We start from the raw sequence: 24,089 nt of genomic DNA on the forward strand, positions 1-24,089 counted from the left end.
AGCCCCAGAGCCAGCCCCCAGGACCAATCTTCCCATCATTTTGCTTAGTGCATTATTTGTGGTCTGCGGAATTGCTGTAGCCTTGTATTGCATTAGTAAGTATGGTAAGAACAAAATTTTTACATATTTAAGACTGTTCTTGTTTTAGTAAATATTGCCAATGAATTAAAAATACATGTGCATATCTATAGAAAGTCACATTTGGAAAATATATAAAAAATATATAATTATATTCTTGTAACCGTTAGCAAGTTGATTGTTCTGTAAATATAAAGTCTCTGGAAACAGAAGTTTTCAGTCTATCCTAGATCTCTTCTTCCACCTGTTCTGTTTACCGTACAATCTACAAAAATAAATTTCACCTACTTTATTTCTGACAACTATTTACCAGCTCCTGCACTATTATCTAGTCCTTCTCGTCATACCTTTGCTGCTATTCTGTGCATCTCATAACCTGTCATTTCAATTTTTTCCTCCCATCTGTTCCTCCACCTTTTTTCATCAGTCTTCAGTCTTCCTTTACTTATGATTAAATCTTCACTTTCTGGCCTTTTGAACAGCATATCTTGCTTAAACTAGATACCTCAGTGTTCTGGACCTGGAGTCCGGGCTCTTCTCTTATTCTGTCTTCTGCCTTTGTGTTCCCATCAAATTATCTTCTTCTCTATCTTACATATTCAGTTATGAAGACTACACTAATAACTCACCTTATTCCTTTCGCATTGAAATAATTATATGTACAAACATATGCATATACCTTCATTTGCCCAATGTCTGCTCTTACTAATTTACTAATCAACGTTGAGGATACCCTACTTTTTTCAACCCATTTTTGCAATCTTGACATCTTACCTCTCACCTGTATTCTCAGAGTCTGCTGTTCTACATTATGAGAAACACTTTAAAATGTCAACCTTGTGTTTCTAGCCTTCCAGTTTACGGGCACCTGAGTCAACTTCTTACTCCTCCTGTGAATTATTCATCCTAGTGCAATACAGATTAAGGCTAGATTTACTAAGATCTTGTGTTGGCCGTTTCATCACTTTTCGATTTGTGTGCTTTGCGTGTTTTAGTACATACAGAGTAACACAGGGCAGCGTTACTTTGCATTGTGTAGACTTTACATCGGTGGACCATGAGCAATCCCATGCTTCTACCCATATGTTTTAATGCAAACTCGGATTTACAAACACTTCTAAATCTGGGTTTGCGCCAAAATGGTAGGCTACCTGGCAGAGATGTAACCAGGAGAAATATTTTTAGGTTGAAGTCTAAAAAAAAGAGTAGCTTTGTGGTTGGCTGAAGATATCTTGGGGACATTCAGAAAGCTGACCTAGGAATGCATTCTGCCCATTGCTTACCATTGGCTGTGTGGTTTGTAACTCACATTGTCTGGCTTTCCATTTGCTGGCTTTATTTGCTTTAGGATGTCCAGCTTAAGTTTATCACTCCTGCTGACTGAACCTTGTTTACTGTATTCTTCCACAAACAAGATTTCTGTAAACAGGCCTTTAATTCTTGTCACATTTGCCATGTATTAAGGGACAGAGGTCAAATATCAAGCTCTCTCTTCCGAGGGAGCTTGGTGCTTACTTTTCTTTCTCTGACTTCAAAGCAAAAGCATTTATGTGACAATCCTGCTGAGTATCCATGTAAAAGGAGAGAGTGCATGTTATTTTTTTCTAGCACACAAAAACAAAAAAAACTACTGATGTTTCAGAATTAGTACAAATGAAGCACATTTTTGTTTAATTCGGAAGAATGGTGGAAACAGATATTTGAATACAATCAAAACACATTTACACTCGGTGAAGACATTTGCACTCATTGTTTGTTTGCAGTAAAACTGTGTTTTGGTGCACATGTACTGGTCATTTCAATTGAAAATATGTTGTCTATAATGACAGTGTGCTAAAACACCATGCATACTCCTCACTACCCCACTCCACATTATGCAACACCACTCCTTTCTACGCCACTTCCTTCTATGACATGCCACTCCACTTTACCCCCCTCCACTCTAAGATACTATGACACAACACTCGACTCCATGCCTCTCCAATCTGTGCCACTCATTTCATGACACAACACACCACTCCAGTCTACACTCCTCCACTACATACCAGTTACCCCACTTCAATCTACCCAACTCCAATCTACCCCTCTCAACTCCAATCTATTTCACTCCAATGTGGGTCAATCTACTCCATCCTACTCTACCTCGCAACAGTCTACCCTAATCTTCTCCATTCCAATCTGCCCCACTCCAACATACCTCACTCCACTCTAACCTACCCCAATTTACCCTACCCCACTTAATTCCAGCCCAATCTACCCCACCCTCTCCAATCTACCTCACTTCAACCTACACCACTCTAACCCAATCTACCCCAGTCCACTCCACTATGATCCAATCTAACCCACACCTCTCTATCCCATTTTACCTCACTCCACCACACTATATTCTAATCTAACCCAATCAACCCTACCCCACTCCAACCCACCCCACTGCAGTTTATCCCACCTCAATTCAATTCACCATTTCAATCTACACTACTCTAACCCAATCTACCCCACTCCACTTGACTGTGATCCAATCTACCCCACTCATCTCTCCCCCAATTTACCCCACTCCACTACACCTCAATCGTTTCCATTCCAGTCTACTCCATTCAACTCATTCTAACCCAATCAACCCCACTCCAACCTACCCCACTCTACTCCAATCTACCCCAATTCACTCTAATCTACCCCACTCCACTGTACCCCAGTCTACCTCACTTCACTGCAATCTATCCTACCCCACTCCACTCCAATCTATCCTACTCATTCCAATCTACCCTACTCAAGTCCACCCAATCTACCCCACCCCATTCCAATAAACCAATCTACTCCACTTTAAACCACTAATCCACCCAATCTACCCCACTCCACTCCAATTCACAGCTCCACTCTTCCCCAATCTATTTCATTCTACCCCGATATCGACTCCTCTCCAGTCTAACCAAGTACACTCTACTCCAATCTACCCCAATCCAATCTACCCAATCTACCCCACTCCACTCTACCCCAATCTACCCCACTACACTCCACTCTACCCAACCTACCCCACTCCACTTCACTGCAATCTACTACGTGCCATCCAAATCTACCCCACTCCAGTCCAGTCTAACCAACTCCACCCCAACCCACCCCACCGCAATCTACCCTACCCCACTGTACCTCAAATTATATCCTACTCCAATCTCCCCCATGCCAATCTACTCCACTCCAATTTACCCCTTCCTAACTCAATCTACCCCACTCCAAGTTACCACACCCCTTCCCAATCTACCCCACACCACTCTATCCAACTCCAATCCAGTCAACTCCACTCCAGTCTACTCCCCACCAATCTACTCTACTCCAGTCTATTCCTCTCCACTCCTATCTGCTCCCTCCAATCCACCCACTCCACTTCAGTCTACCCCACCCCACTCTACCATATTCCAATCTACCCCAATGTATCCCACTCCTTCTTCCTGATCTACCTCACTCCAATCTACCCTACTCCAGTCTTCCCCACTCCAGTCACCTACCCCACTCCACACCATTTTACCTCATTCCACCCCCAAACTACTCCACTTCACCCTCAATCTACTGCAATTCACCCAATTCAATCTATCCTACTTCCCCACTCCAGTCTACTTCACTCCAATCTACCGTGATCTACTCCACCCCAATCAACTTCACTCCAATCCACCTCACTTTACCCCAATCTACCCCACTACAATCTACCCCACCCCATCCTAATCTATCTCATACCACTCCAATTTACCCCTTTCCACCAATCTACCCCACACCCACCAAACTATCCAAGTCTACTGCCACTCCATTCCATTCTACCCTACTATAATCCACCTAATCTACCCCACTGCACTCCAGTCTACCCGACTCCACTCCATCTACCCCAATCCAACCCCCTCAACTCTTCCCCAATCTACCCCACTCCAATCTACCTGAATATATCCCATTCCATTCTACTCCAGTCTACCCTTCTTCTGTCTACTCCTCTCCAATCTACCCAGCTGCAATCTACTGCAGTATACTCCAATCTACTCTACCCCACCCCACCCCACCCCATGCCAATCTACTCCCACTCTATTCCAACCTACCATACACTAATCCACCCAGTGTACCCTACCCCATTCCAATCTACCCCACTCTAATCCACTTGATCTACCCCACACCACTCAATCCTAATCTGTCCCACTCCAACCCACCCAATCTATCTCACTCCACTCGAATCTGGACTCAACTCAAATCTATCCATCTCCAATCTACCTCACTCTACTGTACCACAATCGAGCCCACTACAATCCACCCAATCTACCCCACTCCACTCTACCTCACTCTACCACACACCATCCCACTCTACCCAATCTACCCCACTCCACTGTACCACATGCCCCCCAAATCTACCCCACTCCATTCTAATCTAACCCACTCCATCCTAACTCACCCCACTGTAATATACCCTATCCCACTCCGCCCCAAACTACTCTACTCAAATGTACCCCGTCCAATTTACCCCACTCCAATCTACCCCAAACTACTCCATTCCAATCCACTCCCCTCCAATCTATCCCACCCTAGACCAATCTACCCTACTCCAATCTACCCCACACCACTCTAAATCCACTCCAATCTACCCCACTCATATCTATTGAACTCCAGTCTATCCCACTCCACCCACTTCACTCCATCTACCCTACTATAATCCACTTCAATCTACCCCCCTTCAGTCTACCCCACTTCACTCCAATCTACCCCAATATATTCCACTCCACTCTACCCCCTCTACCCCATTTCAATCTACCCCAGTCCAGCCTACACCACTCCACCCCAATCTACTCCACTTCACCCCAATCTACCCCAGTTCAATCTACCCCACTCCAATCTACCATACTCCAAACTACCATAATCTTCTCCACTCTAAATCAACTCTACTTCAATCTACCCTACTCTTCCCCAATCTACCCCATTCCAATCTATCCCACACATCCCAATCTACCCCACTCCACTCCAATCTACCGCACTGTAACCAATCTACCCCAATCACGCCAATCTACTCCACACTTCCGCAATCTACCTTACTCCAAACTACCCAATCTACTCCACTTCATTCCAATCTACTTTATTGTAATCCAGCCACTCAACCCCACTCCAATCTACCAAAATCCACTCTAGTCTCCCCACTCAATCTACCCCAGACCACTCACTCCAGGCTTCCCCAACCCACCCCACGCCACTCTAATCTATCCCAATATGCCCCACTCCATTCTACTCAATCTACCCTACTTTTATCTACTTCACTCTACCCCACTCCACCCCAATCTCCCCTAATTCAATATACCCATCTCTAATCTACCATGCTAATCCACCTAACTCCCCTGCTCCAATCTACCCCATCTGTACCAGTCTTGTGTCATGTACTACTGTTTTTCTTAACATTCTATTGGGGACATCAACCATATTTTCCCGTCCACTGAAAATCTACAAAGTGAAGACCAGTGTCTTACTGGACTCATTTTAAGCTATTTTTAGATAAGCTTTATATTAACACATTCCAGGATTTTGTGGAATACTATTCATACTCAGAGAGGAGAACTAGGAGGGTCACACAAGCCTCCCACTGCTGCTGAGCAGTGTGATCATGACCCTGTGTCCCACTGGAATGCTGTGTGCTAATCACACCATTACTGGTTTTGGTAATCTCTCTCTTTCCCATGGTTGACACAGGCTGCATGTTAGAGGAAAAATACAAGTGTCCAGTCAAACTGCTGTCTACATGCAGGGCCCCCTGGAATTATGGGATTCTGCAGCCATGCTGTATTCCACAGGATCATGGATTTGTCGTATTTTCCACATAATCCACCATCTACTGCATAATTTGCAGAATCTAACTAAAACATTGGTTCTTGCACAAACAGATCAAAGTTACTTAAAACGCAGCCACACATATTACTTTGCAGTGGTAGCGCCTTTGCAATGGCCAGCTAGTCATAGATCAGTTGAGGAGTGCCGCATTTAGATAGTAAACTGATGATAATTAGACAAAACCTTTTAGCTGACAGTGTAAAACTTGCCTTTTTTGTTGCATAGTTGATGGAACCCTGCTGCATAATCTAAGTGGCCTTAAGTATTGAAGGTTACATGCAGCCCTTCCACCATGCTGATAGTTAAGATATGAAATCATCATGTTCCTAATTTCAAAGGGACATTTGTTGGTACTGTTGAACAGTGAGCGACTGATCCCATATAATGATAGGGCACTATATAAATGGACTAAAGTTTTTTTAATATCAAGAAGTCTAAAAAACAATCTTTCAATTCTCCTCACAACCACGAATGTTTGGAGCCATAATAACACGGTTGATGGCACCCATTTAGTGAAAACCAACATCAGTGGGTACGTTTTTATTGTTGTACTATGTAGTCACTTTCCAGTGGTAATGAGTTTTCACTTACCGCATGACCACTGTTGCCTCAACAAATACAAATGTTCGTAAGCTACCCATGTCCTGACTTTAGGCCGAGCGATTACCCTTGTTTGTTCCTACAACTTCCATGTAAACTGTTGACTTCATCATATTTGCGACAGCAGTTACTGTAATTATGCCTGATAAAAAACAATCAAGGAGCTTTTCACATTCAAGTCTTGCCAACGTGGTTTCCGGATATATGCAAAGAAATTACATAATTTTGCCTTCTAGAACGCCACAGTCATCTTATCATGTATAATCTTCAAAATATTCTATGATGTCATGTGTAATTTAAGACGTCTTCTACATTTTCTTTTAGTATTGGTTTAGTAATTGTTTTAAAAATAGAGATAAAAAACAGCTTGCTAAATTGAATTTATTTGATGTCTTTCAAACATAAAATTATTTTAATGTTTCTTTAAAGAAAGAACGTATTACTGACTGCAAACATAAGTACGACTTGAACCGTTTTTGGTTTTTATTTTCAACAGGTGGTATTATGCCATTTCTTGTTAATGAGACAGGACTGCATCCACCGGTTAGAGTGCTTCTGACATACCCGAAAGAAAGCGCTCCTTTTCTAAAAACTGTCCTGTCTTTTGCTGACTTTCTTCACGAATACTGCAAAGCAGATGTCTTTTTAGATTTGTGGCAGAAAAGGAAGGTTGCTGACGTGGGCCAGGTACAGTGGCTTGTCACCCAGAAAGAAATGGCGGATAAAATCATCTTTCTCAGCTCAAGTGGCAGAAGCAACCTCAAGATTGGATCTCCTGCTGAAACCAAGAGAAACCACACGGATGCGGATACTTCAGAAAACATGTTCCCACTCGCACTTAACCTTTTTTGCAGCGACCTGATAAGTCAGAGCAGTTTGCAAAAATATATGGTCGTCTATTTTTCTGAAATAAACCCAAAAGGAAATCTTCCAAGTGTTCTACAAACGTGCTCAAAGTATTGTCTAATGAAAGACATTGATGTTTTTTGTAAAGATCTCCGCACTATTTCACACAACCCATTGCCCATTTCCAAGACGCTTGCACCTAACAATAAGAAAAATGGAATATATCTGCAAAAACTTCAGAAAGCAATTTTAGAACATAAGCAGTGGCTACATGGGTGTCCTTCATTTAGAGGAGAAGAGCTGACTCAAAGAGAACATTTGCTGAGCGGCTTTATTTAAACTCTGGGGTCTCTATCACCTAAGCAGCTATCTGCGATAATGGTTGCACCACAGGTGTCAGTGGTATTTGAATTTGTCACCACTAAAGGCAGAAAGTGGTATTTTCATATCGGATAAAAATGTTATTGATTGAAAAACCAATGTGATATTTAAGGGTATGGTGTTAACACAAAGCACTGTGTAATTTACCACTGACAAATTTAATTACGGGTGCAGCTTTTATTGCTCACACAAATCTGTACCTGTGATACCGGCAATAACACAGAAAGGGCCCGAAAACCAAATGAAAGAAAATGCAGAATATACCAAATGTCAATTTCCCAGACAGCTTCTGAATTCCATACTCTGCATTAATGAAGTTTGTTTTATTTGCTTAGGACTTTCTAGAGATGTGCTTGGCTAAATAGTGATGGGGAAAACTCAGGGGTAACAGTGGTGGAGGGAAAGCAGTCATCTCTAATGTATCGTATTTTTTTTCAGTGACATTTGTTTCTTAAATTACATTTGTGCAACGCTCTTTGCATGTAAACTACACAATCACTGCTGGGGCTAACACTTGCAAAGCCTTGACAATAAAGCTAAATAAAGGAAGACTTTAAATTAGTGCTACTCTCCGCATTATGACTTTTTTCTCTGTTTCTTCAAATGACTTTAGGGAAGAATACAGCAGGTATAATTACTAACTTTTGTAGGTCTAATCTATGAGATAGCTTTCAGCTGTCTCCAGGCAAAAACCCTCTAGTGGACAACAGTATAAAGTTATATTCTGCTTAGAGCCGCTCATTGCTTTTCATTGGATGGGTTCATTGTCATTATAATTTGTTTACTTATTATTTGATGGCTTCCCTTCAACTTCTTGCGTTTCATTTCTTCTCAGGAGCATATCCTTTTTACCACCATTTTGATTTGCTAACCTATAACCTTCCACTTCTCACAAATACGAAACTACAGGCCAGATTTACAAGAAAGTGGTACAGCGCTATGCTAAAATTGACAGCGCCGCGCTGCTTCCCTTCAGAAAAGCAGGAATGCACTGTATTTACAAAAATACGGCACACTCCTGGGTTTCACCTAGCGCTGGTGCCAAATTTAGCTGCCTAGCACCAAAGCAGACACCCTGGCAAGGGTGCCTGCATTGCAGGGAATGATTGTTTATGTGAGGAAGGTGTCCTGTCCTGCACATAAACAATAAATAAGGGTGATTTTTTGCTTCTATGTGTGCTGCAGAATGCAGCACACATAGAAGTATGAATGAATGAATAACTTTATTGCATGATTACTTAAAATCATTGCATAGATAAAACAATAAAAATCTGAAAGTTGTAGAAGTAAAATATGCAACCAAAAGTGCATTCTTACATCACAAATCGTCATCTACCTATATATAAAATAATATAGGATTCCCACTCTCAGTACAACTCACCTACTAACAATAGATGGAGAAATATTAAGAAGTGTGCTACTATCAAGAGTTAACGCACTACAATGTAAGTGAGAAATGCTACATTTCATCATAGTGAAACAGCTGCCTACTTTGAAATGTGTACCACATTACAAATCACCCACAGCAGTGAGATAATATAAAAGTGCACTATATCAGGCACTATCTTATTGCAATATTAACAAAGGAGCCGGAGATAGATGAGAATGTTAAAGTGCATAAATAGTGCATCCCATCTTTTAAAATCATCCTCTTAGGATAAAGAGATACAAGAGGGTCTTGATGTAGTCTTACAAGCGGTGGTAGGGGAGATAATGTTGAAGACACAAAACCCCCACACATGTCCTCTATACAGGTCATCTACTTAACCAATGCTCATATATTTTACTTATATGCCATAAAATCACAACAAGAAGGTTAAAGTGTTCAGTGCAGTCCTAGGTAAAATAGGCATTAGCGTGGAAAGAACAGGCATTTTAATGATGAGGTTACTTTTCAGGCAGGTCTGACCCTCCAGACACTATCTTTTGCTGATCCCGCACTTCCCGAAGGGCTCTGCCGGCTTCAGCAAAACATTTCACAAAGCAGGCAAGCTCCATTGGGACCACTGCTGTAAACATATACTTTAGGGCCTCTTTACATGTTCTCAACCCATATTTAAAAAATAGAGGCTTTAATAATAAGCGTCTTTCTGAGGCCAGTCCCGGGCAGCAGCATACAAGATGGAGTACTGATTCAGTATGATATTTACACAAGGTACATTGTTGCTGGAAACCATGTGAAAACTTCCAATGGATTTTGTACTCCCAGGAAGGAAGAGTTAGGAGTTGCATCTTCAAAACACTGGAAAGCACAAGCACCCAATGCTGCTTATAAGTATGGTTGGCCACCTATGTCCACATAAGGCTCCACCAGACCATCAGCGCCACTGATATCCCTAATACAACCAAAATCACTTTCTGTTGAGGCTTACACCGCATGCTCTTTCAGAGTCCTTTTTAGCAGGGCCATCGTTAGTTATAAGAGGATCTTGTGCATAGGAAGGAGCCAGATCGAAGAATTCCTCAGCGCTCCTTAGGTACTTGGCCCAGTTGCTGGAATTATCTGTAAAGATTGCTTTCAAGGACCTGCACAAGATATCAGTGTTAGCCCTGCAAACTCGGTGATAGAACTTGATTGCATCCTTTTTGCATTCTAAATCCATCCTTACCAGGTCAAATTCCAGATGTATCCCTGCGTGCCTAGTGAATCTAGGAATCTGAAATATTTTCTTGTAGGCTTTTACGTAGCAGTTCTCAAGCAATGCGGTGAGCCTACCAGGATATGCAAGATGGCCATAGGTGATTGTTGATAATAAATTGGCCTTGATGACTTTCTTAATTGCCTCTGCAGTCGAAGATCCGAGCCGATAGTAAAGTTTAGATAGGGCATAGGTAGTTCTCTCTGCTTTTGCTGCCAACAATGCTGCCTGATGTGAGATTTTACCAAATCCTGATATCCAAAATCCAAGATAGTGATGCTTAGTTTCCGCCTCTATTTTTAGCGGGCCACAATTCCATTCTATCTGATGTTTTTTGGTTTGGAGGCGAAAAACCTGAACTTTAGTTTTGGCTGCATTTGCCCATAAAGCATTTTTTAGGTTGTAGCAATGCAACATATTCAGGCCCCTTTTCAGTCCTTTCCGAATCTAGGTCGTCAGTATACTGGATTATAGGGAGCAAAGTCTGACCCAGTTTCGGGGGGGAACGTGTTCCCTTTAAGCAACACTGCACCCAGGTCGGCCGTGTAAAGACTGAAAAGAGTGGGGACGATAACAGCCTTGGTTTAAGCCTCTATTAGTATAGGTTTTCTTTGTTGCATGCATTTGAGATATCTTAATTTGCACCCATGTGTCAGAATATAGCGCAGTTCTAGATGTCAGCAACATTTATGGGTATCCCCCAAGCAGCTAGTTTCTTCCACAGAATGTGGCGTTCAACACCATCAAAAGCCACACTATATTCAATGAAGGAAGCAAAGAGCGTATGGGATGGGGTCTTCTGTGCCTCGGCACCCATATATGAAAGAGCAAGTACATTATCTACAGTGAAAGAACTGGCTCTGAACACCGTCTGATACATGGGTATAATATTGTTTTCCGTGATCCAGTTTTTGAGCTCTTGTAAGAGCACCTTTGCAAAGGCCTTACCGTCCATATCCAATAGTGCTATCAATCTATAATTTTTGGGTCGAGTAATATCCCTTTTTCTATGGATTGGATGCAGTATTGACCCTTTCCAGGCTTCCGGGACCACAGAAAAATATAGACAGTCATTGAATAAAATAGTCATAGGCTCAACCCAAATGTCGTAGTCATCCCTGGAGATGCTCCCTGGAAGGCCATTTGGTCCTGGAGCTGCATCACACCAAATAGTGCTAAGGGTGGCTAGCACTGACTTGGCAAACATTTAGCAACCTGTTGTCAAGGCCATCTAAAACATGTTGCAACCCTATGGTGCTTTCACCGTCTTTGTAGTCTGGATCCACAAACAGGGGCAGATTTAAGAGCCCCTAGCTCCATCTTATGCTGCCATAGCTTAATGTTTCTTAAGCTAAGGCAGCGCTAAAGTGGCATTTTCCTTGTGCCATATTTACAAAGTGGTGCAATGCATGCCATGGGCCACTTTGTAAACCCCTGCACCACATTATGCCTGCACCAGGCATAATGTATGCAAGGGGGTCGTTCCCCCATTAGGGGTGCTGAAAAAATGGCACAAGGAAATCGAAGATATATCCTTGCGCTATTTTGTTTGGCACTTTTGAAGCCTGCTTAGAATAGGCGTTGAAGGCGGGTTCCTTTATTTATAATGGGACCCTATATACTCTGCAGGAGTAGTGCCAACATGTTTGACACTACTCCTGCAGAGTACATCAATAGCATAAAAAGAAATGATGCTATTGCCCCCTACCCTGCACCATAGTGCGCCGTATTTTACGTTAAGGGGCACAAGGAAAGTGACACTGCACTAGGTGCAGTGCCACTTTTCTTAAATCTGCCTCAGAGTTTTTTCACATGACTTTCCCAGTCGCAAGCAGAAACCACACTGTCCTTGCTGGTAGATGTATATAGCAGGGTGTTGACATAGCCCCAGAATGCTCTGCTTTTCCTTGTTGTCGTTAATACATGTATTCGTACACAATGAAGTAGCAAATCGTCATTATTTAATGATTGTTCATGTGCAGGAAGGAACACTTTCCTTCACATAAGCAATCATTCACAACGTTTTGCTCTTTCTATGTGTGCTACAGAATGCAGCATACATAGAAAAAACTAAAATGAGGAGAAATAAAAGTATTTCTCCTCGTTGAGTCATGCTAAAGCGACCCCTGGGGTGGCATTAGTTTTTGGCACTGCCTCAGGTTTACAAATACATGTAAATCTGGGGCAGCATCAAAATGCAATGGGTGTTTCGGGTGGCATGCCCACAGCAACACACATTGCACACCCCTGTGCAGCATAAAACTTCATCAGGGGCATATTTACAAAGCAGCATTAGTCACAAGAAGTGGCGTAACACTGCCTTGTAAATTTGGCGCAGGGCTTTGCGCCACTGGAGTGTTGCTGAAAGTGATGCTCTGGTGATGCAAGTTGCTTGTAAATAGGCCCACTTTTTTTTCATTTTCATTACACACGCCATAAGAGTGCTCTCTCTTGTGCTGCTCCGCATCCTCTTCAACTGTCCTGCAATTCACTCCTATGTTGCTCTATTACCCCCTTGCAGCCCTTCCATTTTAATTTTTAATCAAAGGGCCCAGCAACTGCCACTGCTGCTGGGCCACAAAACAGAAAGGTGGTGCACCACTCATCAGGTAATTAGTTCAAAATGTCCAGTCCTCTTGTCATAGGGATGTGATAATTTTTCTTTTTATTTTCTTATTCTTTCATTTATTCTTGACAGTACATCATGTTGGTGGTAAGAACAGCCAACAGCCTTCCATTTATTCTTAACAATACATCATGTTAGTGGTAAAAGCAGCCAACAGCCAACACATTTCGTCCTGTAACACAGGACTTCTTCAGGGCTGTAATATAACATGTGAAAAAAATTATGATGGAACAAACAACACACACACAACCAAAGATGGTACATTGTTTGCATGAAGAATAAAAATGAGATATATCATCTCCCACCACATAACTGGTCACCAGGGCTTGTGGCATGTGGACCATCATCTCTCGAGGGGACACTAGGTTGCTGCTGGACTCTGAAGTTTCCCTGGCTTTGAGCGTCAGCTACCTTGTGCTCTTTTCATGCTCTAGCAGAAGTTTATTTTCAGCCAAGGTCCTCTCAGGCCTTTTCCCCTCTACGACTTTCTCTGCCTCAGGCTTTCTTTTCTTTGCTTCCAGTTCCATCTTGGCCAATGGTAGTATGTGCTCTCCTTCTGCCTTTTAGTCCTCCAGATCCTCTGGGAACAGTCGCCAGCAGATGCACTGCATCCAGTCCTCTCCTGGGAGTGAGTTGTGCTCTTCCTACAGCTCAGGACCCATGTCTGGGCCCTCTTTCTTCTCTTCCAAGCCTACTTCTGCCTCTTCAGGATTATCATCTTCTAATTCCTTTGGGTTGGAATGAATCCTCCTAACGTCCTCGTAGGCACGTGATCTGAAAGTGCAGCTTTGTGGCCCTCTTGCCTGTATTGAGCCCCCTTTCTTTGCAGAGCCCCAGCAGCTCAGCCCTGTTGAGGTTTGCAACACTGAGTAGCTCCATAGTCATAGTAGAAAAACAGAAGTAGGAACTAAATTGGTCAATCAGCAACTGAGGAGAGTTAAAAAGGAGGTTAACTCTGGTGCCAATTTATTTATGTGGGATTTTTGTGTTACAAAAATCACTGTATAGTACTGCACAAACACAAGTACTAGACCCCATCACTGATCACCAGTGTGAAAAATTGGGTTGTTGGTTGAGTGGGGTAGGAACCTTTCTCAAGCAACAGACACAATCCCTGTCAAAGTGAACCACTAAAGTCACAAAATTACCTGTGCTTGGCAGAAAAGCAATCAGGCTTAACTTAAATTTTAATTCAATTTAAAAATGATTTTCCTTTTCTCTAAAATGACATATCGCTAATGCCTCAAAGCTCATCGCCACAGAGAGAGGATGATCCTCTTGCTCCCTACATCATTGTTAAGTAAAGTCCACTGCAATGCCTCTCAATTGTGACCTTAATCTTAAAATGTTACTTTCTTTGAAGACGATTTTTAGGTACACCACTATACATCTTTCGGAGCTCTTGATTTTGAAAGAAATCTGTGTGAGGGACAGATATGAGGAAGAGCCGAGCTAGGTTCATTAGTGTAACCTCTGGTACCATGAAGGCATTGCCTAGTTGAGATTGCACCATGTAATATACTCTTCTGATTATTTCATCTGGATAAAGATACCAAAATAGTTTCCCTTAGGTTAGAACAGGCTGCATTACCATCAAACAAAGTCTAATGGGGTTCTGGGTCAGGATTGAGTTACTCATTTTATGATTTTATGTTTTACTGTTGTGATGAAACTGGCATTTTCCCTTAAAGCCACAGTTGTAGTATTGTCTTAATAGAATTATGTTTATCTCATTTTAGAACTAAAGTCACTTATTGCATTTGCTCCTCTTCATTGTTTTGTTTTTTAGACAACTATTATCAGTGTGCCAACAACTGAAACCAATATGCATAGCATCTTAGTATTTATTGTGTGAATGTTTTGGCTGTTAATGTATATGGGTGGCTTTGCAGAGTGTTGACTGCTTATGTGATACTTTAGATTGTTTAAAGGATTAACAATTGTAATTCTGTACCAAACTTTTAGGATCTTGAAAACTATTTTGCTAAACACAATATGGGAATAAATGTGTCTTTGAGGACGGCCACTGTTGGGTTGCACCAATATCAATTATAGGCAATGGTGATATTTATTTTGTTTTCATTATACACCTTCAGTGCTCACCATAAAACAATATATATGATGGAATATAAGAGCAGTTCAGATACCCTTTTGCTGTTTCCAATGCGCCCTGACACTATTTTGGTTATGGCAGATTTTGTATTATAATCCTGCTCTATCCCCTCTTCAGTAAATTGTTGTGGTCACAATTTAAAGTGTGTTGTGTAATCCCTTCCACAAAAATCATAACTCATTTGATATCAGTCTCATACATTTTCCAATGTTCTATATTTATTGAACAAACCACTTGAATAAGAAACATACCTTAACAATTTCTGTTCTCTTTAGCCCCAGAGCCAGCCCCCAGGACCAATCTTCCCATCATTTTGCTTAGTGCATTATTTGTGGTCTGCGGAATTGCTGTAGCCTTGTATTGCATTAGTAAGTATGGTAAGAACAAAATTTTTACATATTTAAGACTGTTCTTGTTTTAGTAAATATTGCCAATGAATTAAAAATACATGTGCATATCTATAGAAAGTCACATTTGGAAAATATATAAAAAATAAATAATTATATTCTTGTAACCGTTAGCAAGTTGATTGTTCTGTAAATATAAAGTCTCTGGAAACAGAAGTTTTCAGTCTATCCTAGATCTCTTCTTCCACCTGTTCTGTTTACCGTACAATCTACAAAAATAAATTTCACCTACTTTATTTCTGACAACTATTTACCAGCTCCTGCACTATTATCTAGTCCTTCTCGTCATACCTTTGCTGCTATTCTGTGCATCTCATAACCTGTCATTTCAATTTTTTCCTCCCATCTGTTCCTCCACCTTTTTTCATCAGTCTTCAGTCTTCCTTTACTTATGATTAAATCTTCACTTTCTGGCCTTTTGAACAGCATATCTTGCTTAAACTAGATACCTCAGTGTTCTGGACCTGGAGTCCGGGCTCTTCTCTTATTCTGTCTTCTGCCTTTGTGTTCCCATCAAATTATCTTCTTCTCTATCTTACATATTCAGTTATGAAGACTACACTAATAACTCACCTTATTCCTTTCGCATTGAAATAATTATATGTACAAACATATGCATATACCTTCATTTGCCCAATGTCTGCTCTTACTAATTTACTAATCAACGTTGAGGATACCCTACTTTTTTCAACCCATTTTTGCAATCTTGACATCTTACCTCTCACCTATATTCTCAGAGTCTGCTGTTCTACATTATGAGAAACACTTTAAAATGTCAACCTTGTGTTTCTAGCCTTCCAGTTTACGGGCACCTGAGTCAACTTCTTACTCCTCCTGTGAATTATTCATCCTAGTGCAATACAGATTAAGGCTAGATTTACTAAGATCTTGTGTTGGCCGTTTCATCACTTTTCGATTTGTGTGCTTTGCGTGTTTTAGTACATACAGAGTAACACAGGGCAGCGTTACTTTGCATTGTGTAGACTTTACATCGGTGGACCATGAGCAATCCCATGCTTCTACCCATATGTTTTAATGCAAACTCGGATTTACAAACACTTCTAAATCTGGGTTTGCGCCAAAATGGTAGGCTACCTGGCAGAGATGTAACCAGGAGAAATATTTTTAGGTTGAAGTCTAAAAAAAAGAGTAGCTTTGTGGTTGGCTGAAGATATCTTGGGGACATTCAGAAAGCTGACCTAGGAATGCATTCTGCCCATTGCTTACCATTGGCTGTGTGGTTTGTAACTCACATTGTCTGGCTTTCCATTTGCTGGCTTTATTTGCTTTAGGATGTCCAGCTTAAGTTTATCACTCCTGCTGACTGAACCTTGTTTACTGTATTCTTCCACAAACAAGATTTCTGTAAACAGGCCTTTAATTCTTGTCACATTTGCCATGTATTAAGGGACAGAGGTCAAATATCAAGCTCTCTCTTCCGAGGGAGCTTGGTGCTTACTTTTCTTTCTCTGACTTCAAAGCAAAAGCATTTATGTGACAATCCTGCTGAGTATCCATGTAAAAGGAGAGAGTGCATGTTATTTTTTTCTAGCACACAAAAACAAAAAAAACTACTGATGTTTCAGAATTAGTACAAATGAAGCACATTTTTGTTTAATTCGGAAGAATGGTGGAAACAGATATTTGAATACAATCAAAACACATTTACACTCGGTGAAGACATTTGCACTCATTGTTTGTTTGCAGTAAAACTGTGTTTTGGTGCACATGTACTGGTCATTTCAATTGAAAATATGTTGTCTATAATGACAGTGTGCTAAAACACCATGCATACTCCTCACTACCCCACTCCACATTATGCAACACCACTCCTTTCTACGCCACTTCCTTCTATGACATGCCACTCCACTTTACCCCCCTCCACTCTAAGATACTATGACACAACACTCGACTCCATGCCTCTCCAATCTGTGCCACTCATTTCATGACACAACACACCACTCCAGTCTACACTCCTCCACTACATACCAGTTACCCCACTTCAATCTACCCAACTCCAATCTACCCCTCTCAACTCCAATCTATTTCACTCCAATGTGGGTCAATCTACTCCATCCTACTCTACCTCGCAACAGTCTACCCTAATCTTCTCCATTCCAATCTGCCCCACTCCAACATACCTCACTCCACTCTAACCTACCCCAATTTACCCTACCCCACTTAATTCCAGCCCAATCTACCCCACCCTCTCCAATCTACCTCACTTCAACCTACACCACTCTAACCCAATCTACCCCAGTCCACTCCACTATGATCCAATCTAACCCACACCTCTCTATCCCATTTTACCTCACTCCACCACACTATATTCTAATCTAACCCAATCAACCCTACCCCACTCCAACCCACCCCACTGCAGTTTATCCCACCTCAATTCAATTCACCATTTCAATCTACACTACTCTAACCCAATCTACCCCACTCCACTTGACTGTGATCCAATCTACCCCACTCATCTCTCCCCCAATTTACCCCACTCCACTACACCTCAATCGTTTCCATTCCAGTCTACTCCATTCAACTCATTCTAACCCAATCAACCCCACTCCAACCTACCCCACTCTACTCCAATCTACCCCAATTCACTCTAATCTACCCCACTCCACTGTACCCCAGTCTACCTCACTTCACTGCAATCTATCCTACCCCACTCCACTCCAATCTATCCTACTCATTCCAATCTACCCTACTCAAGTCCACCCAATCTACCCCACCCCATTCCAATAAACCAATCTACTCCACTTTAAACCACTAATCCACCCAATCTACCCCACTCCACTTCACAGCTCCACTCTTCCCCAATCTATTTCATTCTACCCCGATATCGACTCCTCTCCAGTCTAACCAAGTACACTCTACTCCAATCTACCCCAATCCAATCTACCCAATCTACCCCACTCCACTCTACCCCAATCTACCCCACTACACTCCACTCTACCCAACCTACCCCACTCCACTTCACTGCAATCTACTACGTGCCATCCAAATCTACCCCACTCCAGTCCAGTCTAACCAACTCCACCCCAACCCACCGCAATCTACCCTACCCCACTGTACCTCAAATTATATCCTACTCCAATCTCCCCCATGCCAATCTACTCCACTCCAATTTACCCCTTCCTAACTCAATCTACCCCACTCCAAGTTACCACACCCCTTCCCAATCTACCCCACACCACTCTATCCAACTCCAATCCAGTCAACTCCACTCCAGTCTACTCCCCACCAATCTACTCTACTCCAGTCTATTCCTCTCCACTCCTATCTGCTCCCTCCAATCCACCCACTCCACTTCAGTCTACCCCACCCCACTCTACCATATTCCAATCTACCCCAATGTATCCCACTCCTTCTTCCTGATCTACCTCACTCCAATCTACCCTACTCCAGTCTTCCCCACTCCAGTCACCTACCCCACTCCACACCATTTTACCTCATTCCACCCCCAAACTACTCCACTTCACCCTCAATCTACTGCAATTCACCCAATTCAATCTATCCTACTTCCCCACTCCAGTCTACTTCACTCCAATCTACCGTGATCTACTCCACCCCAATCAACTTCACTCCAATCCACCTCACTTTACCCCAATCTACCCCACTACAATCTACCCCACCCCATCCTAATCTATCTCATACCACTCCAATTTACCCCTTTCCACCAATCTACCCCACACCCACCAAACTATCCAAGTCTACTGCCACTCCATTCCATTCTACCCTACTATAATCCACCTAATCTACCCCACTGCACTCCAGTCTACCCAACTCCACTCCATCTACCCCAATCCAACCCCCTCAACTCTTCCCCAATCTACCCCACTCCAATCTACCTGAATATATCCCATTCCATTCTACTCCAGTCTACCCTTCTTCTGTCTACTCCTCTCCAATCTACCCAGCTGCAATCTACTGCAGTATACTCCAATCTACTCTACCCCACCCCACCCCATGCCAATCTACTCCCACTCTATTCCAACCTACCATACACTAATCCACCCAGTGTACCCTACCCCATTCCAATCTACCCCACTCTAATCCACTTGATCTACCCCACACCACTCAATCCTAATCTGTCCCACTCCAACCCACCCAATCTATCTCACTCCACTCGAATCTGGACTCAACTCAAATCTATCCATCTCCAATCTACCTCACTCTACTGTACCACAATCGAGCCCACTACAATCCACCCAATCTACCCCACTCCACTCTACCTCACTCTACCACACACCATCCCACTCTACCCAATCTACCCCACTCCACTGTACCACATGCCCCCCAAATCTACCCCACTCCATTCTAATCTAACCCACTCCATCCTAACTCACCCCACTGTAATATACCCTATCCCACTCCGCCCCAAACTACTCTACTCAAATGTACCCCGTCCAATTTACCCCACTCCAATCTACCCCAAACTACTCCATTCCAATCCACTCCCCTCCAATCTATCCCACCCTAGACCAATCTACCCTACTCCAATCTACCCCACACCACTCTAAATCCACTCCAATCTACCCCACTCATATCTATTGAACTCCAGTCTATCCCACTCCACCCACTTCACTCCATCTACCCTACTATAATCCACTTCAATCTACCCCCCTTCAGTCTACCCCACTTCACTCCAATCTACCCCAATATATTCCACTCCACTCTACCCCCTCTACCCCACTTCAATCTACCCCAGTCCAGCCTACACCACTCCACCCCAATCTACTCCACTTCACCCCAATCTACTCCACTTCACCCCAATCTACCCCAGTTCAATCTACCCCACTCCAATCTACCATACTCCAAACTACCATAATCTTCTCCACTCTAAATCAACTCTACTTCAATCTACCCTACTCTTCCCCAATCTACCCCATTCCAATCTATCCCACACATCCCAATCTACCCCACTCCACTCCAATCTATCGCACTGTAACCAATCTACCCCAATCACGCCAATCTACTCCACACTTCCGCAATCTACCTTACTCCAAACTACCCAATCTACTCCACTTCATTCCAATCTACCTTATTGTAATCCAGCCACTCAACCCCACTCCAATCTACCCAAATCCACTCTAGTCTCCCCACTCAATCTACCCCAGACCACTCACTCCAGGCTTCCCCAACCCACCCCACGCCACTCTAATCTATCCCAATATGCCCCACTCCATTCTACTCAATCTACCCTACTTTTATCTACTTCTCTCTACCCCACTCCACCCCAATCTCCCCTAATTCAATATACCCATCTCTAATCTACCATGCTAATCCACCTAACTCCCCTGCTCCAATCTACCCCATCTGTACCAGTCTTGTGTCATGTACTACTGTTTTTCTTAACATTCTATTGGGGACATCAACCATATTTTCCCGTCCACTGAAAATCTACAAAGTGAAGACCAGTGTCTTACTGGACTCATTTTAAGCTATTTTTAGATAAGCTTTATATTAACACATTCCAGGATTTTGTGGAATACTATTCATACTCAGAGAGGAGAACTAGGAGGGTCACACAAGCCTCCCACTGCTGCTGAGCAGTGTGATCATGACCCTGTGTCCCACTGGAATGCTGTGTGCTAATCACACCATTACTGGTTTTGGTAATCTCTCTCTTTCCCATGGTTGACACATGCTGCATGTCAGAGGAAAAATACAAGTGTCCAGTCAAACTGCTGTCTACATGCAGGGCCCCCTGGAATTATGGGATTCTGCAGCCATGCTGTATTCCACAGGATCATGGATTTGTCGTATTTTCCACATAATCCACCATCTACTGCATAATTTGCAGAATCTAACTAAAACATTGGTTCTTGCACAAACAGATCAAAGTTACTTAAAACGCAGCCACACATATTACTTTGCAGTGGTAGCGCCTTTGCAATGGCCAGCTAGTCATAGATCAGTTGAGGAGTGCCGCATTTAGATAGTAAACTGATTATAATTAGACAAAACCTTTTAGCTGACAGTGTAAAACTTGCCTTTTTTGTTGCATAGTTGATGGAACCCTGCTGCATAATCTAAGTGGCCTTAAGTATTGAAGGTTACATGCAGCCCTTCCACCATGCTGATAGTTAAGATATGAAATCATCATGTTCCTAATTTCAAAGGGACATTTGTTGGTACTGTTGAACAGTGAGCGACTGATCCCATATAATGATAGGGCACTATATAAATGGACTAAAGTTTTTTTAATATCAAGAAGTCTAAAAAACAATCTTTCAGTTCTCCTCACAACCACGAATGTTTGGAGCCATAATAACACGGTTGATGGCACCCATTTAGTGAAAACCAACATCAGTGGGTACGTTTTTATTGTTGTACTATGTAGTCACTTTCCAGTGGTAATGAGTTTTCACTTACCGCATGACCACTGTTGCCTCAACAAATACAAATGTTCGTAAGCTACCCATGTCCTGACTTTAGGCCGAGCGATTACCCTTGTTTGTTCCTACAACTTCCATGTAAACTGTTGACTTCATCATATTTGCGACAGCAGTTACTGTAATTATGCCTGATAAAAAACAATCAAGGAGCTTTTCACATTCAAGTCTTGCCAACGTGGTTTCCGGATATATGCAAAGAAATTACATAATTTTGCCTTCTAGAACGCCACAGTCATCTTATCATGTATAATCTTCAAAATATTCCTTGATGTCATGTGTAATTTAAGACGTCTTCTACATTTTCTTTTAGTATTGGTTTAGTAATTGTTTTAAAAATAGAGATAAAAAACAGCTTGCTAAATTGAATTTATTTGATGTCTTTCAAACATAAAATTATTTTAATGTTTCTTTAAAGAAAGAACGTATTACTGACTGCAAACATAAGTACGACTTGAACCGTTTTTGGTTTTTATTTTCAACAGGTGGTATTATGCCATTTCTTGTTAATGAGACAGGACTGCATCCACCGGTTAGAGTGCTTCTGACATACCCGAAAGAAAGCGCTCCTTTTCTAAAAACTGTCCTGTCTTTTGCTGACTTTCTTCACGAATACTGCAAAGCAGATGTCTTTTTAGATTTGTGGCAGAAAAGGAAGGTTGCTGACGTGGGCCAGGTACAGTGGCTTGTCACCCAGAAAGAAATGGCGGATAAAATCATCTTTCTCAGCTCAAGTGGCAGAAGCAACCTCAAGATTGGATCTCCTGCTGAAACCAAGAGAAACCACACGGATGCGGATACTTCAGAAAACATGTTCCCACTCGCACTTAACCTTTTTTGCAGCGACCTGATAAGTCAGAGCAGTTTGCAAAAATATATGGTCGTCTATTTTTCTGAAATAAACCCAAAAGGAAATCTTCCAAGTGTTCTACAAACGTGCTCAAAGTATTGTCTAATGAAAGACATTGATGTTTTTTGTAAAGATCTCCGCACTATTTCACACAACCCATTGCCCATTTCCAAGACGCTTGCACCTAACAATAAGAAAAATGGAATATATCTGCAAAAACTTCAGAAAGCAATTTTAGAACATAAGCAGTGGCTACATGGGTGTCCTTCATTTAGAGGAGAAGAGCTGACTCAAAGAGAACATTTGCTGAGCGGCTTTATTTAAACTCTGGGGTCTCTATCACCTAAGCAGCTATCTGCGATAATGGTTGCACCACAGGTGTCAGTGGTATTTGAATTTGTCACCACTAAAGGCAGAAAGTGGTATTTTCATATCGGATAAAAATGTTATTGATTGAAAAACCAATGTGATATTTAAGGGTATGGTGTTAACACAAAGCACTGTGTAATTTACCACTGACAAATTTAATTACGGGTGCAGCTTTTATTGCTCACACAAATCTGTACCTGTGATACCGGCAATAACACAGAAAGGGCCCGAAAACCAAATGAAAGAAAATGCAGAATATACCAAATGTCAATTTCCCAGACAGCTTCTGAATTCCATACTCTGCATTAATGAAGTTTGTTTTATTTGCTTAGGACTTTCTAGAGATGTGCTTGGCTAAATAGTGATGGGGAAAACTCAGGGGTAACAGTGGTGGAGGGAAAGCAGTCATCTCTAATGTATCGTATTTTTTTTCAGTGACATTTGTTTCTTAAATTACATTTGTGCAACGCTCTTTGCATGTAAACTACACAATCACTGCTGGGGCTAACACTTGCAAAGCCTTGACAATAAAGCTAAATAAAGGAAGACTTTAAATTAGTGCTACTCTCCGCATTATGACTTTTTTCTCTGTTTCTTCAAATGACTTTAGGGAAGAATACAGCAGGTATAATTACTAACTTTTGTAGGTCTAATCTATGAGATAGCTTTCAGCTGTCTCCAGGCAAAAACCCTCTAGTGGACAACAGTATAAAGTTATGTTCTGCTTAGAGCCGCTCATTGCTTTTCATTGGATGGGTTCATTGTCATTATAATTTGTTTACTTATTATTTGATGGCTTCCCTTCAACTTCTTGCGTTTCATTTCTTCTCAGGAGCATATCCTTTTTACCACCATTTTGATTTGCTAACCTATAACCTTCCACTTCTCACAAATACGAAACTACAGGCCAGATTTACAAGAAAGTGGTACAGCGCTAT

The 24,089-nt window shown here is 41.9% G+C and overlaps 2 long non-coding RNA genes across 2 annotated transcripts; both read left to right on the plus strand.

The window, feature by feature from the left end:
- Nucleotides 1-8,307, plus strand: LOC138258593 (uncharacterized). Its single transcript, XR_011198438.1, has 2 exons — nt 1-104; nt 7,016-8,307. It is a non-coding gene; the product is annotated as an uncharacterized lncRNA (long non-coding RNA).
- Nucleotides 8,308-15,397: 7,090 nt separating this feature from the next.
- Nucleotides 15,398-23,709, plus strand: LOC138258594 (uncharacterized). The gene is made up of 2 exons (XR_011198439.1): nt 15,398-15,501; nt 22,418-23,709. It is a non-coding gene; the product is annotated as an uncharacterized lncRNA (long non-coding RNA).
- The last annotated feature ends 380 nt before the right edge of the window (nt 23,710-24,089 follow it).

Source organism: Pleurodeles waltl, chromosome 9, assembly GCF_031143425.1.
Source record: "Pleurodeles waltl isolate 20211129_DDA chromosome 9, aPleWal1.hap1.20221129, whole genome shotgun sequence".
Lineage (NCBI taxonomy): Eukaryota > Metazoa > Chordata > Amphibia > Caudata > Salamandridae > Pleurodeles > Pleurodeles waltl.